The 12,567-nt window shown below is 35.6% G+C and overlaps 1 protein-coding gene across 1 annotated transcript in view; it reads left to right on the forward strand.

Moving 5' to 3' along the window:
- Positions 1-12,567, forward strand: part of LOC145671217 (uncharacterized) — a 682,733-nt gene that overhangs the window by 223,588 nt on the left and 446,578 nt on the right. The gene's annotated exons all lie outside the window — the stretch shown is intronic.

Here is a 12,567-nt window from a genome sequence, read left to right on the forward strand (position 1 = left end):
ATTTATATCCCTATGTACATACCACAACAAGAATTATAACTCTACCTGTCTCCATAGCCGAATGGTGAGGCTCCGAAATTGACCATTTTCCATGTCTTCTACAATTCATAAATTGTACCCCCCGTCTTTGATGGCCCATTACTTGGCGGGAAAATTTTTTTCGACAAAACAAAAAAATATGGGTCTCTTAAAAAGATGTCTAGTTGTTATAAAAAAAGTTTCAACAATATCTGAGATGGTGATGGTACATGCTCTGCCTGAATTGAAAAACTTACTTTAAAAAAACTTACTTTTTTTTATAGTTTTTGATCTATGTAGATCAATACTGAGACTGGAAGTTGTAGTAAATTTACATCACTTCCGATTTTAGTACATTGTTAAAGATAGAGATAAAAGGTCTTCTTGGGACGCTGGATCAATTGCAAGAAATCATGTCTCGCTATATGTTACTGTCTTTGCTCTATAGTAATCAATGTTAAAGCGAAAACGGTTAATTTTTACCTCTACCCGTGGGTAAATCATATTCACTAACGAACTTTTCGAAATAATTATTTTAGCTATCAATCCCAGGAGACGGAATTCGATAATTCACTTGCATTTAGTAGTTCGCGTGTGAAGCAAAAGTCGTACGGGTGTACGAACTAATATTACAATATTGTATATCCCACTTGGGTGATCCTGATAAATCGACGTGTGTTTGTCATATTTGGTTATATTAGGTAGTAATCCTGTGAAACAGAGAACGATGAAGTATTGAAAGTCTAGCTCGTATTATATGAATAGCTTTCATTATGTTGAGAAAGTGCTATCGGTATATTGGAAACAAGAAAACATGGAAAACTGCCCAAATACTGAAAAGTATAAAAAAAAATCGACATCGAAAAATCCCGACATTTCAAACTATTGATCGATACATCGAAATATCGTAAGTAATACCCACGACCCTGTGCATCAAAGGTGTACGTGCTAGCCAATAGGCTAGCCGGAAGCCCATACTCACGAAATCGGCGCTCACGAGTTCGGAACTCACGCTCACCCGAGCTCAACCTCACGAAGTGAGCGTTAGGTTGAGTGATTGTGAGGTCAGACTAGTGAGGTGAGCGTGAGGTTGAGTGAACGTGAGGTTAGAATGATGTGAGCGTGAGGTCAGACTAGTGAGGTGAGCGTGAGGTTAAGTGAGAGTGAGCTAAGACTGGTGATGTGAGCGTTAGGTTGAGTGAGCGTGAGGTCAGACTGGTGATGTGAGCGTGAAGTTAAGTGAGAGTGAGGTCAGACTGGTGATGTGAGCGTTAGGTTGAGTGAGCGTGAGGTCAAATTGATGATGTGAGCGTGAGATTGAGTGAACATGAGGTCAGACTGGTGATGTGAGGGTTAGGTTGAGTGAGCGTGAGGTCAGACTGGTGTTGTGAGCGCGAGGTCGAAATGAGTTTCTGAGCGTAAGGTCGAAATGAGTTCGAGAGCGTGAGGTTGAGTAAGGTTAGGTCAAAGTGGTCACCTCTGGTCCACAATGCTGTGGGTCCAATAGAACATGAATGGTGGTAGACGTATACAAAGCGAACAACCTTCTGTATTCCTTCAAGAAAGAATTTCATGGATAGTGTTGTAAAATGTCCGAAAATTTTGAACCTGTTGGTAAAAACCGTTTTTTCTGGTGTTGCCCGGAAGAATTGGAAATATAACAGAAATCTTTGTATTAAGTTAATTTTATAGTAATAGAACCTTTTTCTCGAACACGTGAAAAATGTAGGTTGAGAAACTTCAATATTGCGAATATTTAAAAAAAGAAGCATTCAAAAATAAAACTTGTAATCATTATTGAAAATTAATAGTCTGCACTCATTTCCTTTATGTTTTTTTTAGTCGTTTATTCGTGGATGTGTATTAATTACGGAATCTTCATACCTGCATACATATCTGCCATCATGAAGCATTTCTGTGGCAACAAGTAGGGCTCTTGAATGAAACTGAATTCTTAATGTGTTCTTTGATCTGGTGAAATTTTAATTTTAACCAAATTACTTCTCAGAAAACAGAGCAGTACAATAATGCTCATGCACTAAAACATATAATTACTATTATTTAGTATTCTAATATAGACTTTTATAAACTTTATGCACAACATTTTTAATGTAAACATATGCTTGTTTTCTACTGCGACAAATTATTTATTTATATATAAAAATCAAGGTGACTATATTTCTAACTTAACAACTTTTGAACTACCAGATCGATCTCGATAAAATTTTCAACATAGTTGAGGTTGGGGCCTAGGATGGTTTTTATCATTTCACTTTGAAGGTGCAACTTGGAGGAAGGAAGGGGATATATATTGACAATGACCGATACTACTGTCGAATCCATAGTTTTCGGGGTTGCTAAGGTGAAAAGTTGTAATTCCGATGCCGCTTAAATCCAAATTCAGCACTACAACTTGGGGGAAGTGGATATATTAATGATAAAAATTGACCAATATTAATGTCGAATCTATAGTTTTTGAAGTCGCTGAAATGAACAGAAACACTTTGGATACAGTTTTAATTCAAAATTAGGCCCTTAACTTGTGGATTGCTTGAAATGCTTGAAAATGGCCGATATTAGTGTCAAATCCATAGTTTTCGGGGCCGTTGAGGTGAACAATGACATTTCCGATGCCGTTTAAATCCAAATTTATCCACGCAACTTGGGGGCGGGGGAGAGGAGAAATATAGAAAATAATCGAAAATGATCTATATTAGTGTCGAATCCATAGTTTTTGGGGTCCCTAAGTTGATTGGTGACAGTTTTGATGCCCTTTAAGTGCAAAATGAAACGTATTCTCTCCGTGCAAAGAACGAGTGTTCTGCTTGTATTTAACAATAAAGAACGGAAGTTTCCCATGTTAAATTCTTTAATATATTTCTTACTGCTCAACTTTACGTACTTGTGAGATGTATGTGTGTGTGTGTATATAAATAAAATCTTATCTCTTTTTGAGTTGTTCGAAAAATATATGCATAATGAAGAAGGGATTTTTTTAACCAGAAATCAGGAAAACAAAAAGTAAAATTAAAACCTATTACTTTATATACTTTTCCTGTAGCGAAATACAGTACATTGTACCTAGGTATATATGCTGTAGAGGCGTTACAGCAAACAAGATTAGCATCAGGCCAAGAAATAGTTTTTAAATTATATTTTTTAGTGTTTGCTAATATTTCCGAACAAAAGATTCTTTACTAATGGATTCAAAATTTCCGTATAAATTTTAAACAGCACAACGAAAATACGTATCTCCATAAAATATATATTTGATTTTAACATACTGGTATTAAATAAAGTGATTCTAGCTCCGTTATTTTAACCCATCCTTGCCATACAGCGCGAAATTCATACGACTGCTTAAGATAATTTAAATTCGTCTATATTAATTAATCTAACTAGGATTATATTTTAGTATCTTTTGTAGTCATAACTCCATTCTATCCGGTGCTAAAATTAAAGGAGTGGTGCACACATTTCTGTTGCCACAAATTTTCTCTATTCTAATAGAAGAACCATAAGTACTCAATGATCTTAACTGTGTAAATTAGTAAATATAAAATAGTTTTCATTTTAAAAGCATAAGGTAGTAAATAAAATATTCGAAAATTTCAATTTTTCCCGAATTTTCCGGTTTTTTCCAAGCTCGGTAAAAACGGTAAAAAACCCTTTTTTAATCCAAAATTTCCGTTTTTTTTCAGACCTTCACAATACTAATCATGGGTCAATGTTTTTTTTTTTAAACCACAGAAACATGTTTTACTGTAAAATTTGTTCCTATAGTTACATAGAATAGAATGGTATAATTAACCCTTTATTTGGCACTGTTGCTTACAAGCAACATCGCATTCCATTGCGTTATCCACACGAATTATAAGTTCAATGGTCATTTAGTTGGCATTATTGCTTTCATACAATATTCATATACATGATTTGCGGGTTGCTTGATTTGATATTTCTAATCTTCGTCAACAGGCGACAGACAAATTTAGTAGGGTATTGTAGAATCTTTATCTCCTACGTTCCGTGAAAGTTTATTATTATTATTATTATTATTATTATTATTATTATTATTATTATTATTATTATTATTATTATTATTATTATTATTATTATTATTATTATTATTTGTGGTTTCTTGCTCTATAGGAAAATACTTCAATGAAACTGCTGCTAATTACTGAAAATATTCTTATGATATTTGACCATAATAGGGCAATGCTGCTCAGTATCAACACATAAGACCTATTATATGGCAATGATGCTTTGAAATAAACATCCTGTATTTTGTAACCAAATTACAAAAATACTTTAAAAATTACGAAATTATGATCAGGAAGATATGGTTCAACCATAAAAACAAACTAAATATTTTAATGATAATGCTCTCAATGCTTGCCAATTAAAGGGTTAATTAGTTAACGTACTTGAATCAAAATCTTTTATATATTAAATGGAATTGAAACAAGTTTACAAGAAAATCTAATATGGGAGGATCGTTATTTAGCACCAGAGATGGTGTGAATCAATGAAAACTTGACCTACGACCCACTCACTCACAATCCATCGTCACCAACTCTGACCACGACCCACCATGACTCAGAACCACTCAGACCCACTGTGACTCATTACAATCCACCAAAACCCTTCATCATCAGCTCTGACTCATGATCCACGGCTACGTCGCCCACTGACTAAGGAGTTTACACTTCTATTAAAACAAGGGTCTGAAATTATCACTAATCGGAGTTTAAATTTCTACGGTCAATTGCTCAAGTACCGCTCTTTTACAGTACAGGTGGATCTGACCTTTACGATACAAAATGGTTAAGTGCTTGTCATGGCCAAATTACGATGAATTTCAATTTAATTATCATATATAATTTTTTCGCAAAAATTCAGACCCCCCCTACTCTTCCCTTGTATGTGTCACAATGTGTTACAATGAATGCGATATGATAACGTCCCAGTTGGGATTGGGGCCTAACTAACTAGCTAAAACTAACTTACTCTATGTCCTATGGAACCCGAAGGTTCAATGCCGCGTTCACAATAGCTCTCGGCCGACTTTTGTCCTTAGAAAACTGAATCCAGTTTCCACTTTGTGTTCCTACTTCTGCGAGATTTATCTTAATATCGTCCTCACACCTGCGCCTAGCTCTTCCTAATGACCGTTTTCTGATTGGTCCTCCAGTTGAGGCTTTGAAAGCGTTCCTACTTTCTTCCATTCTGGCTACATGACCTGGCCACCTGAGCCTCCTAGATTTGGTTACCCTAACAATGTTCGGCAAACCGCATAAATTAAGTAGTTCCTCGTTATGAAGTTTCCGCCATTCCCGTTCTTTTTTGGTCCGAATATTCGTCTTAGGACCTTGCTCTCAAACACTTTCAGTCTACGTTCTTCTCTCAGAGTAAGCGATCATGTTTCGCAACCATACAGAACAAAAGGCATGATTATCGTTTTATATCTTTGAAGCTTCAAATTCCTCGACAGAAATCGCGACAACAAGAGATTTAGAACTACCGAAAGTAATTTCATTTTACTTTGCAATTTGGCCGTGATAATCACTCACACATAGTTTCATTCAGTTTTTCATATAATAATTCATATATTACAGGTGTTTCAAAAGTATATTTTTCCAGTAGTTAGCTCCTCTAAAAACTCAGAGGTTGTGTCTCGAAAGCCAAGTAGTCAGATCTATATCTATTATTACAATTACAAATATCAATATCCAAAATTGCTTGAAGTTCTTTTTTCACTTACAAGCAAGATTTTTGAAGTTTTACACTCCGATTTGCTTGAACCTCCTCAGTAAATAAATTAATCAAAAGTAGGACATAAGTGTTTTTTTTTTATATTGGCCAACGTGCAGGATGAAGGGGTAAACACTCCCTAAAGTGCGAACATAAAGCAATATGACACCTTTTAGCAACGTACAATGCAGATATGCTTGAAATTCCGGCAGTGAATAAAGGAATCAAAAGTAAGACATACGTGGTTTTTAATATTGGCCAACGTGGGGTATGAAGGGGGTAAACACTCCCCTAAAGTGCGTACATAGGACTATATGATACATTTTATCAAGGTCATAACTAGTAACTCACAATGAGGATTTGTTTAAAAGTCCTGCAGTAAATAAAGAAATCAAAAGTACAACATTCGTGTTTTATTTTTATATCGGCCAACGTGGTGGATGAAGGGGTAAACACTTCCCTAAAGTGCGAAGCGAATATAGGACAATATAACAAAATCAATAACTAGCAACACACAATGCGAATTGCTTGAAATTGCTGCATGGAATAAAGATATCAAGAATAGCACAAGCGTGTTGTTTTTATATCGGCCAATGTGGGGAATGAAGGGGATAAACACCCCCGTAAACTGCGAGCAGTGCGAAATATGACATCATGTATGAAAGCCATAACGAGCAACGCACTCTGGCGATTCGCTAGAGGCTTTTAAATTTCGTAGAGAGAGAAACAATAGTCTGGCAATTGGTGAATCAATTATGAATATTGTGTCATCATCTGCATGTAAGGTGAAAAGTGCTATGAATTCCTGTTGTTATGGGAAGATTTCTGAAAACAAATAGATGGATCTCGTGTAAATATTTGCCACGGTGAGAGATAAGATTGGAATTCGTTACTCCAGTTTAAATTGTTGTTTGTACTCGTTTTAGAAAGCAATATCTTGAGTGTTTAGAGCAGCGTTTCCCAACCTTCTTCAACTTGCGGCACACTACAGGTGTAACTTGAATTCTTGCGGCACACTCATGTACATATTATTATCATTATTTGTAAATATAAAATACCGTGTTAATTTATTTGTGATTACTGATCTCCTCACAGAGAAGAAAGCTCGATGACTGGTTTTCGGTAAATAATTATGCTTATTTTTCATTCTAATTTAAAAATAGAAAACAATTGCAATGAGATATAAGACTCAGGTTTTTATAAATACACTTTCTTTTTCGAAAACTGTATCCACCCTTTCACTAAGAATGAAGATCACTAAATAACGAACGAACAAACAAATCTCTTTTACTTTTAAAACACATTTGTATGCATGTTTGCTTTGTCGAAAAGATTGAATGGTATTACGAAACAGTCTGCAACAACGATGAAGCAATAATGGTCATAAAAAATGATAAATATTTTTTTCAACATTAAAAATTTACAGAAAAGTAACCGAGTATGAAAATTAAAATTTTAGATTCATAGTAGAGGTTCATAGTAATGTGAAATACAAATATACATTTCCCCCTGTTTTGCAATTTGATTGCCATGAATTAATTTTATTTCGATTTCCTCGCGGCACACCAGTGTGCCGCGGCACACCGGTTGGGAAACGCTGGTTTAGAGCATGGTTACATGCACGACACTAGAAATTAAATGATAATTGCGAACAATTAATAACACATCTGGACACAGAAATTAATTCCTTGTATCCTTGATAACCGTGTTATAACCGAATGCTATCTCATATTAATAAAAAGATAATCACGCTAGATTAAAGGGTCTAGCAGAGTAATATCTATATGTTCAAGTGTAAGTGCCAACAAGTTATCAAAGTTATCAGTGAGCAATAGTCAATGTGTTAATCGTATGCCTTGTATCCTTTATATCATGATGACGTGCACTGAACAGCATATATATATATATTTCATACTTCAGTTTCTCTTTTATTACAATTCATCTATTCCAATCACCTGCTACTATTACATAACAATAATGGAACATATTTGACATTCTTTTTTAAAGATAGATGAAACAGCAAATTCCGAACAGTTAGTTATAAAAAGGAAATCTTCTAATAATTTGCCAGGAGGTAATGTACCTAAAATGGAAGCCATATTTCCTTGCTGAGCTGCTGTGCTGATACGTTGTATCAGAAAAGTAGTAGCCCGCTTGTCACCAGTAACGTGTGCAATACGTTGGCCTACTTCTTTGATGGAATTGAGCACTTCTACGCCCCAAGTGCCGGTCGATTCATATATATGCACAAGAAAGCATACTTATCATTATGTTTATTAAGCCGCAATAAGTCCAAACTATAGGGCACTATCCAAAATGTGTGTAAACCCATTAAGTATCACTCGCCTACCAGCCTATTTTGTAGACATTCCAGAACCACCTCTAAAGAAGGTAGAGACACACCTTGCAAACTACTTCCGGGAATTGATCAATGACGCTGCAGATAGAGCCATGCTAATATACGACGAAGACATTACTGTACACTTTGATTTGGATGAGGATGTCATGGAACCAAATGCCGTCACCAACTCTGGAGAAATGGATGAAACTTGAGAGGAATATATGTGAAGGAGAGCATCGAGGACCTGCGTGATACGAGTGGTGGACTTGGACTTGGAATACAAGAGGAAAGCAGTTGAATTATGGAAGAGTGGAAAGCGAAAGGGATTGACATTACAGTTCGTTATGCGACACTACAAGAGAGTAAAGTCTCGAAAACAGTCGTGCCGTTGGGAATAGCAAGTCTCTTCAGGTGCAGCACACAAAAAACCAATTGAGTGAGGTGTTGCTCGCTGTGCTTCAGAATTTTCAAACTTTTGTCGGTGCAGATTTACCGCTGCAAGACGTAGAGCTGCAGATCTGGGCTCTTCGGGCAAGTAAAACCTCGCTTCATTTACGGCCTGAGAAACGTGGTTTTGGACATTTAAGCGGGCTCACAATATTGTCTTCTTTAAGGGACCAAACTTATAACTGCTTTCCAACATTAGCCAATGTGTATCTCTAACGGTATAACTAGTTATGGTCTTCTTCTCAGGTGTAGTATTGAGTATGTTCGCATTTTAGGCTGGTGTTTACCCCCTTCATACTCCACGTTGGTCGGTATAACACTTCCTCTTACTTTTAACTCCTTTATTCACTACAGGAGTTTCAAGCTTATTCGCATTTACGTTGCTAATTATGGCCTTGCTAAAGGGTGTCATGTTGCCCTATGTTCGCATTTTAGGGGACAGTTTACTACCTTCGTCCCCCACGTTGGCCGATGTATAAAAAAAAAAAAAAAAAAAAAAAAAAAAAAAAAAAAAAAACACGTATGTCCTACTTTTGAATCCTTCATTTCAGTTTCAAGGAGTTTCAAGCAAATCAGAATGTAACACTTAGGAAACCTTCCTTATTAGATATACTCCTTTCAGGTGAGTAAATAGAAGCAAATGAAAAAGGAAGAAAAATAGTGGCCTTGAAAGTAAAATGTAAAAAATAAAACGCACACTATAAACAGAGTTTCAACATAAAGAGTTTCAACGTACTAGATAAACGTTACATCGTTTTTCGGATTGTTATTAAGCTTATGCTAGAAGTAGTTTTCTCTCTACTCCGGAGTTATATCAGTCCTACCTCATCAAAATAATAAACATCACACTCCTTTTGAAGAGTAATGTTTATACATATGGATGACTGCAATATGGTTAAACATTTATCCACTTTAACCACTACTCAACGTTCATATGTTTTTTGAATACACTTTGACTGCATTGATCCTATACTGGAACGTTTAACCATTTCGTTCAAATTTACTCGAGCTGCTATATTTAGCCGTTATCTGGTGTAACCTATAACAACGTGAATCATTCAGTTCGTCATTTTCTTGTAGCGTTGTGTTATGGTTGAAGTTTGATAAATAGTTGCAATTAAAAAGAATAATAAAAAGAACAGAAGGGATCAGAGTTAAGGTAAGCTTCTGTAGTAACAACACCAGCATTATGGTTAATTTTTATTCCATTAAAAACAATATCTTTACATTCCACATTCGTGCAAAATATCAATACGTGCATTTAGGTAAAAGTATCCGTTTGTGAATGCATATGGAAGAGGGGAATGGAAAATATTAACTTGTACACTCCGCACAAAAAAATTTGCGACAGTTAACGCCGTGCAGTTAGGCCACCCAATATACACCTTCTTATCCCAGAATCGTGTCAGGTAAAGAGACCCCCTCTCTCTCCTCCTTTCTTCTCTCCTATACTAAAATTAGCTAACAACTTGAACACAATACTTATTTCAAACTACACATGTATTAGTTTCGATAAAATGAAATAACAACACCGAGACGAAACAAGATTCATAAGTTGATGTAGGGAGAAACTGAAACACACACAATGAAAAATTATAACCAATGGATGTCTACTACACAGAGATTCAGAAATGAGGCAGATAGAGAGAGAGAAGAGGAGAGAGGAAGAAAAAGAAAAGAGAGAACAGATAAAACCGTGGAATTCAAACGTAGTAAGAAAAGAACCTATCTTTATGAAGTTCCTTTTCCAGAAATCCAACAATAATATAGAAATAACGTTTGTTTTTACATATTTTTCAAAACTATTCGAATATATAGAGGATGCTTTAAACATTCATGATGTCTCTCTCATAATGGATAGCCTACTCAGTTTCAAGTAGAGCTATAGATCTCCGAGACACATCTAGGATAAAGTCAAAAGTTTAACATACATGCTATGTTTCCGCATGGTTCGATTGCAAATTCGGTAGTGTTTGTTGGATGTACTGTTCCAAATTCATTCTAATAACCCAGTAGATAGCGTTGGTCTTATCATACACTTCAGAGTACTAGTGCAAAATGAACAAAAAGCAAAAAGAAGAAGAAGAAGAAGAAGAAGAAAGGAAGGAAGGAAGGAAGGAAGAAAGAAAGAAAGACAGAAAGAGAAAATAGAATAGTTCCATTTTACTGCTCAATGTCTATCAGAAATACATTATATTAAAAGAGCAAACTGTATCGTAATGAAAAGTTACAAATGTTGGAAAAGAAAAGTTTATGTTCCTCATAGATGTACCATGTTTCAAATTTCAACATGAAGAAAACACATTGAATTATTGGATGAAGAACAAATTTTGTGTCGAACTAGTATAAATAAAATTTTGTTTTCAAATAACCAAAAAGGTTACTATTTTCTAGTCTCGTCCGCAGACTTATCTGTTCCTTACTTTCAGCATTGATTTCAGCTCTTCCGGATATAACGTAGTTTGCACACATAAAATGAACAAGTTAAGAGCTCAAACGGATCATCGTGTCAGTCGGATGATGTTGCTTAAGCTATAGACCACCACTGGGTCGAGGATTCAAATCCGTAGTGACCCGGTAATTCGACTGAGACTCGGTAAACCAGACGATAAAAAAGAGATTTTACTTATTCCCTTGCGTTTAAACAGTATTTCTGTCAGAGATGACCAGGACTGGAGATGTTATCCCCAGAGCACGAAAAATACGACGCCTAAGTTAACAGTTAATTAGATTCTCCAGTCCATGTATATCGGGCTCTTGCTCTGTTTTAACTTTGGAACATGAAGTGCCTGTGTATGAGAGAGGGAGAGGGGGGGGGAAGAAGTGAAAGATGCAAAGAAGGATAGGGAAACATCAAGAAAGAGAGAACTTTGGACGAATATAAATATGAAACCTACTTATCATTGCAGGGTATGATATTGAATGCACACACTGTTTATTTGAAGTATCGCCAGTGATGCCTTGTAAGTTCTCCATGAGAAAATAAATCTCTGCAGCCATTATTTTATGCGAAAAAGTCATACTACCTAATATGGAATCGAACCAAGAATTTTAATTTGGAAGTCTGGCACGTTACCACTACATCAGCCATTGCTTTCGCCAAACTTTGTTTAACAAATGGTGTAGTGTTTCTTTCTGAAAACGATAACACAAAAAGTGTATACTGCAGATCAATGATATCTTTGGAATGTCCTGGTAATTCCATTGCCCTTTCCCAACCAGCAGTCGTAAATTGTCTCTATCATGATACAGGTGTTAGCTTCCACATTCTTATGTATTACTTCTCCAGTATGATAACTCGATTCTTCAGAACCACTTCGTAAAAAAGTTCACTTTGTCGTAAACAGGATTTGAACCTACATTCGATAGGTGTATTACTCATAAGGGCATTACGTTACCTCTACACTATCATGCCTCCTGAAATTACAAGCCAAACATTACTTACTTTAGCCCTGAACTTTGGAACGAACCGGTTTCTTCCTGTAACGTTATTTGCACCAAAGTGCACAACGGAATTGATTCATTGGACGGCCTAGGGAGAAATTAATGTCCACTGATAGAGAAGAAACATAGAATCGAGGAAAAGTTAGAGAAATAAAACATATTTTACAGTAATATCGCCATACAAGTTCAAAAGTACGCAAATAATAATAATAATAATAATAATAATAATAATAATAATAATAATAATAATAATAATAATAATAATAATAATAATAATAATAATAATAGGTACTCTGCCTTTATTGGCAGGTCACTTGCCGCAGCTGAGAAGCTTCCATGCTCCACGGTCCTCCGCTAACTTCTTCATCTTCGCGTATGTTTTTTCTGTTTTTATATCATCCATTAATTGTAGTCTCCTTCGCCCCGATCCTTCGTTTTCCTGCCACCATACCCTCTAGGATGTCCTTCATGATACAATTTCTTCCTAGGCAATATCCCAACCAGTTTCTCTTCCTCTTTCTAATAATATCTAAAAGTGTTGTTTTCTCACCCACCATTTCTAA

This window comes from Thermobia domestica, chromosome 15, assembly GCF_964235325.1.
Source record: "Thermobia domestica chromosome 15, izTheDome1.hap1.1, whole genome shotgun sequence".
Classification (NCBI taxonomy): domain Eukaryota; kingdom Metazoa; phylum Arthropoda; class Insecta; order Zygentoma; family Lepismatidae; genus Thermobia; species Thermobia domestica.